Here is a 6,270-nt window from a genome sequence, read left to right as displayed (position 1 = left end):
TTTCTTACAAAAACTCTCCAGATTATTGACTTTTTAAAGTTTTTCTAGGAAACGTTCTAGATGAATGCTTATTAGCCTTTGTCAGAATTGACTTTTACGAGGTGTCTCTGTGGTGCAATCGGTTAGCATGTTTGGCTATTAACCAAAAGGTTGGTGGTTCAATCCCACCCAGGGATGTAATTGACCTTGTGATCAGATTTTGGTGATCTTTAAGTAGACAAGTCAAAATTTCAAATCCCCTCTTATGGTGTAGGGTACCTGGCCTTCTCTGATGTAATCAGAGTTAGATTTGATTAAGTGATTTTATAAAAAACAGCTAGGAAGCACAATTTAGCAGTGGGTTGCAGAGAAAAAAAAATTATGCTGGCAGAAAAGTCCAATTGAGTGATTAAACAGCTCTTCATTTTCTGACTTTATTTTTATGCTAACAAATTTGCTCTCTGAAAAGTGTCCACAAAGCCAAGTCTCTGATTAACACCTTTGTAGGAATGTTTTTTCACCTATTACTGAATTAAACTTGCTACATTGGAAAGGCAGCAAGATGCATCCTCATTTCAATGTCTACTGAAATAATACAGGTTGACACCAGGAAACATAAACGTTACTGCATCCTTGCTGCTTTCTCATGTGGAAGTCTGTTTAATGTGAAAACAAGGTAATATCTAATCAGCACACAGATAAGGAATTAAGAAAATCTTTCTTTATGGGTGAAGATGTTTCTCACAAAATTGTTGTCCCAATGCATCATTGAAATTCAAGATGGAAGATGATTTTAATATATCACTTGTACATTTTGCATTGCTCTTCTGGTGACAATGTAGTTTGTTTTTGTCAATTACCATTTCAGTAATAGGGTAAAGAAAATTAAGTGGATTTTTTAAAGAAAACAATGCTGTCAATATACTATTAAAACAAATTAAAATGATAAAAGTTATTGTACTTTAAGTAAAAATAAAAGAGCCAAAATATCAATCCCAGTTTTTGATTACTTTAATTATAAAAAAAAAATGCACATAGCAGAGGATAGTTTCGATTAATCGACCTCTGGGTTATGCGCCCAGCATCCTTCCATTGCACTACTCTGCTGCTCATGGAAGTCCGAGAGATCCTGAAGACTAAATTGATTAAAGGCCTAAAAGTACTGGACTATAAGGAAAGACTTACTAGGCTGAATATGTATACACTAGAAAAGAGGTGCCTAAGAGGAGATATTATTAATATCTTCAAATATGTAAAGATACATAACAAAGAGTTATCAGAGGAATTATTTATTAAAAGAACACGTGGTCACTCGCTGCGACTGGAGGAAAGTTCAGAACGCAATGGAGGAAAGGTTTCTTCACTGTTAGGGCAATCAGGATGTGGAATTCCCTGCCAGGGAAGGTGGTAATGGCGGACTCTGTAATTGGATTTAAAAAAGGAATGGATACATTTCTGAATGAAAAAGCTATCCAAGGTTATAATACTTAAAATATCAACATGGTTAATCCGGGGGTAACATGAGTTATAGTAGCTAACTAGTCATAAAACATTATTCAGCAAGTATGTAGAATCATCACAACTTAAAACAGGTTGAACACGATGGGCAATTTGCCTCTATTCAACCTCAAAAACTATGTTACTATATGTTACTATATTACTGTAGTATACAGAACACCACAATGCAATGAGCAGTGATAGTGAGCACTGATGAGGATACTAGAACTGACACTGAGCAGCAAGATGCAGCACTGGACTATTAGTAATGTACTGTAGTATGCTGAGCACCACAATGCAGCACAAGACAATGAGCAGTGATACTGAGCACTGATGAGGATACTACTGAGAACTGACACTGAGCAGGAGAGACACACTACTAGTATTACTGAGCAGCAATAAGTAACCACTGATACTGAGCACTGATATTAAGATTTCCACTGAGAGAACATAGCCACGTCCTCTCCGCTCTCTCTTCAATGCACGAGTAAAAATGGCGGCAACGCGCAGCTCTATATATAATATCCGAATCTCGCGAGAATCCGACAGCGGGATGATGACATTTTCCCTTGTTCAGGTTTTCCGAGTCAGGCGGGAACAACCGAGCCTGCCTCAGACCAGTGTAAACCACGTGGAGTTCGTGGGGAATTCGGTTCTCGGAGAACCGAACCCGCTCCTCTCTACCTTATACCCATCAATTTTTTTTATTTTCAATCTAAGCCCCTGCAGTTTTCTGTAAGCATCTGCTTCGCTATGATGATCAACAAGTCACAAGGGCAAACACTCAGGGCTTGAGGCATAGATCTTTGGACTAGCTGCTACAAGCATGGCAGAGGTGTCACTATCACTGGTGACACCCAGAGAGGTGTCGAGGGAGATTGTAATGCAGTGCGTGCAAATAAGCAGCGCAATGGTAAAAAGGAGGCATGATTTCATAGGTAGGGGCGTGGCCTGGTGGCCTGAATCTACATTTTGTTGCTCCGGGTGTCCCGGGGGTTGGGTGCTGCACCCGGGGACTAGTGTGTAAGCGGTGCTGGCTCCTGCACAGTGACAGGGCATGGCCACCCAGTATGACACCTCCCTTCTTGACCATGCTGTAATTGCAGTCGCACTGCAGTTCAGCGTGATCATAAACAATGGTGTAGCCTCCTGCTGGTGCAGACTGTATGTGCGCGCAGGAAGCCGCCACCATTTTTGTGATCACAGCGGCTGAATGTGATGTCATACAGCCGCTGTGACCACGCCCCCTGTGTCTCCTCCATTGCAGACCCCATTTTGAAGCCTTGCCCCCGCACTGCTCCATCCCTGACTTGGAAATGGAGTGTTGCTGACCCCACTCTCCCCCCCTGCCCCGATTGACAGGCAGAGGCGATCGCATGCAGGCACATGTGTATGCTCTTAGCAATTTTTGCAGTTGGATCGCTTATTGTGATTGCAATCCAACCTGAATCAGGCCCTATTACCTATCACAATGCGCTGCGGGCAGTACAAAATTGGGTTAATATAGGAGAAAAACCCCCAGACCTGTGCTCCTTAACTGTACCTGGTGGCTAGTGGAGCGGCTGCCCAGTAATCAGTGTCCACCCCAGTGCGCACACGGCCCACCCCCTACGGCCACGCTCCCCTTAATAAGCGGCCTCGTGATCCGGAAGGGCGGTGTGTGTGTGTGACTGACCTTAGGAAGAAACCGGAGCCTCCGCTGCAGTGACCCAGCAACCAGGGCACGGGAGTATACAGCGCCGCTGGGAGTGATGAAGCTGCAGTAAAGATGTCTATTAGACCTAGCCTGCTGCAGCCCTTGTAGATTCTCATAAAACAAGTTCTTCTTTTCTTGTCAAAATTAATAGCTAAGAATAGGCTGCCTGAGGCAGGCCCCTGTTAAGTGGCCTGCTACTGAAGGCACCAACTACAAACTGAGCTCCCTGTTCATGGAAGCGGGGTTATAGAGGAGGATGCGCTGAGCATCTTGGGAACAGTCAAAAGCTTTGAGCCGGTTGGTGCCTCAGATCAAGATCCTACTCTACACCCCAATGTGAATCCTTGTGGAGTCCAGTGTACCCCACAGAAGAAATTAATGTCTCACACCCATTGGCAGCAACCTTAGAATAGCTGCTGACGGGCACAATTGAGAAAGGAAGGGGGGGGGGGGGGCATTTGAATCCAGCACATAGATGCAATTCAAATATGTAATTTGTACCTTCCTATTTTAAAATATAATGGATGAACCTCACCCTGTGAGAACAATCTTCATGATCAAGAGATCTAATATGTAAAATAAGTATGAGTTGGGATAGGGCTGGGGAGGGTGGCAGCTCGGGCAGCCCCTCCCCCGTCAAGTTAAGGAGATTCAACTGAGGAAGCACAAGGGAACTCTCGTCTGGGGACAACAACTGCAGGGAGACCACATCTTTTCAGATGAACATGGGAGGGCGGAAGGCTGCCTAATACTGAAGCACCATCAAATATCAAACCATATCCAACAACTAGTACAAGCATTCCTGGGGGAAGGTCTGCAGCAGACGGATTTGCATACGGTGATGTCATCCAAGCAGTGGGCCAAAGTTGGCTGGAACCCTCATCTGCATATAAAAAGAGAAAAGGGGCATGCAGGGCATGGCGGCCTTTTGCAGTGCTTGGATGACCCCTAGTTTGCATTAAACACCCCCACCCTCCTTTGGTGTGGGGCTCATGTTGGCCATGCCCCATCCCCTGAAGCATTCATGCTGATTTCTTGCAGCAGCTGGGCACTGTAACAGCTCCAGAGCTGCTCTGTAAGGCAAGTAAAAGGGTGTGGGCCCTGCAGCACCACCTGTAGTTCGCATTGTGCGTTGGAAGGCACAAAGTAAGCAGACGGGAGGAGAAGTCAGGATAGTACACAAGGGCATCCTTTTCTCTTAGTCCGTAAAGGATGCTGGGGTCACATTAAGAACCATGGGGTATAGACGGGATCCGCAAGAGACATGGGCACTTTAAGACTTTCAAAGGGTGTGAACTGGCTCCTCCCTCTATGCCCCTCCTCCAGACTCCAGTTATAGGAACTGTGCCCAGGGAGACGGACATTTCGAGGAAAGGATTTATTGTTAAACTAAGGTGAGCATCTTACCAGCTCACACCTTAAGCATGCCGCAGAACGTGGCATTCAACAGAACACAAGCCAACGGCATGAACAATTGCAGCAAAAAGCTGACCAGAACCGTAACACAACATGTGTATAACCACAAGTAATAACTGCAGACACAGTATGGACTGGGACGGGTGCCCAGCATCCTCTACGTACTAAGAGAAAAGGATTTACCGGTAGGTATTAAAATCCTATTTTCTCATACGACCTAGAGGATGCTGGGGTCACATTAAGAACCATGGGGTTATACCAAAGCTCTTGAACGGGTGGGAGAGTGCGTACGACTCTGCAGCACCGAATGACCCAACTTGAGGTTATCATCAGCCAAGGTATCAAACTTGTAAAACTTAGCAAAAGTGTTTACTAAATAGCTGCTCGGCAAAGTTGCAATGCTGAGACTCCCCGACCAGCTGCCCAGGATGAACCCACCTTTCTAGTAGAATGGGTCTTCACCTAATTCAGTAACGGCAATCCTGCCGTGGAATGAGCATGCTGAATCTTACCACAGATTCAGCGCATAATGGTCTGCATGGAAGCAGGACACCCAATCCTGTTGGGAGCATACAGGACAAACAGAGCCTCTGTTTTCCTAATCTGAACCGTTCTGGTGACATAAATTTTCAAAGTTCTGACCACAGCCAGAGACTTTGACTCAACGAAGGTGTCAGTGGCCAAAGGCACCATGTGGAAAGATGAACCACCTTTGGCAGAAATTGTTGACGTGTCCTCAATTCTGCTCTATCTTCATGAAAGATCAAATAAAGGCTCTTGTGATACTGCATGGTTTGTACTGTTTTCCATGTGCTCCCAGATCTTTCAAGCAAGTAGCATGGTCAAGAAAGTTCTGTTTGAAAAGAAACAAACATTTACTGTCATTGTTATGCAAATAAACTTACATTAAAGCTAACAAGAAAGCACACTCGTTCTGTCTTTAAACTGATAAAAGAAACCCCAATAATATGGGGCATGCAAAAATTGAGATAAAACTCAGTTTTGCTCCTCTCCACGGAAATCTTTAATAAAAGGCGAAATATTTGTTAGTTCTGAAGAGAAACCAGAGCATGACCAAGATTCCACCTGTCGCCTGAGTGCCATGCCAGCAGTCCTCATTCAGCTCAAAGTGAGCACCCAATTTGAAAGAAAGAAAGCAGATTTCTCACCAGGCTTCCCCTTGCTATAAGCATGGTTTGTACTCTTTTCCATGTGCTCCCAGATCTTTCAAGCAATTAGTATGGTCAAGAAAGTTCTGCTTGAAAAGAAACAGACATTTATTGTCATTGTTATGCAAATAAACTTACATTAAAGCTAACAAGAAAGCACACTCGTTCTGTCTTTAATCCGATAAAAGAAACCCCAATAATATGGGGCATGCAAAAATTGAGATAAAACTCAGTTTTGCTCCTCTCCACGGAAATCTTTAGTAAAAGGCGAAAGATTTGTTCGTTCTAAAGAGAAACCAGAGCATGACCAAGATTCCACCTGTCGCCTGAGTGCCGTGCCAGCAGTCCTCATTCAGATCAAAGTGAGCGCCCAATTTGAAAGAAAGCAGATTTCTCACCTGTCTTCTCCTTGCTATAAGCATGGTTTGTACTGTATTCCATGTGCTCCCAGATCTTTCAAGCAAGTAGCATGGTCAAGAAAGTTCTGTTTGAAAAGAAACAAACATTTACTGT

The 6,270-nt window shown here is 44.1% G+C and overlaps 3 non-coding genes across 3 annotated transcripts; 1 reads left to right on the top strand and 2 right to left on the bottom strand.

Moving 5' to 3' along the window:
* Nucleotides 1-103: 103 nt before the first annotated feature.
* Nucleotides 104-177, top strand: TRNAN-AUU (transfer RNA asparagine (anticodon AUU)). Its single transcript has one exon. It is a non-coding gene; the product is annotated as a tRNA-Asn (tRNA).
* A 5,367-nt stretch (nt 178-5,544) lies between these two features.
* On the bottom strand, nt 5,545-5,660 carry LOC135009281 (U5 spliceosomal RNA). The gene has a single exon (XR_010208839.1). It is a non-coding gene; the product is annotated as a U5 spliceosomal RNA (small nuclear RNA).
* Nucleotides 5,661-5,946: 286 nt separating this feature from the next.
* Nucleotides 5,947-6,062, bottom strand: LOC135009243 (U5 spliceosomal RNA). The gene has a single exon (XR_010208803.1). It is a non-coding gene; the product is annotated as a U5 spliceosomal RNA (small nuclear RNA).
* Nucleotides 6,063-6,270: the final 208 nt, after the last annotated feature.

This window comes from Pseudophryne corroboree, unplaced genomic scaffold (genome assembly GCF_028390025.1).
Source record: "Pseudophryne corroboree isolate aPseCor3 unplaced genomic scaffold, aPseCor3.hap2 scaffold_225, whole genome shotgun sequence".
Classification (NCBI taxonomy): domain Eukaryota; kingdom Metazoa; phylum Chordata; class Amphibia; order Anura; family Myobatrachidae; genus Pseudophryne; species Pseudophryne corroboree.
Note: the sequence above shows the minus strand (reverse complement) of the source record. Positions and strands in the feature narration are given on the sequence as shown.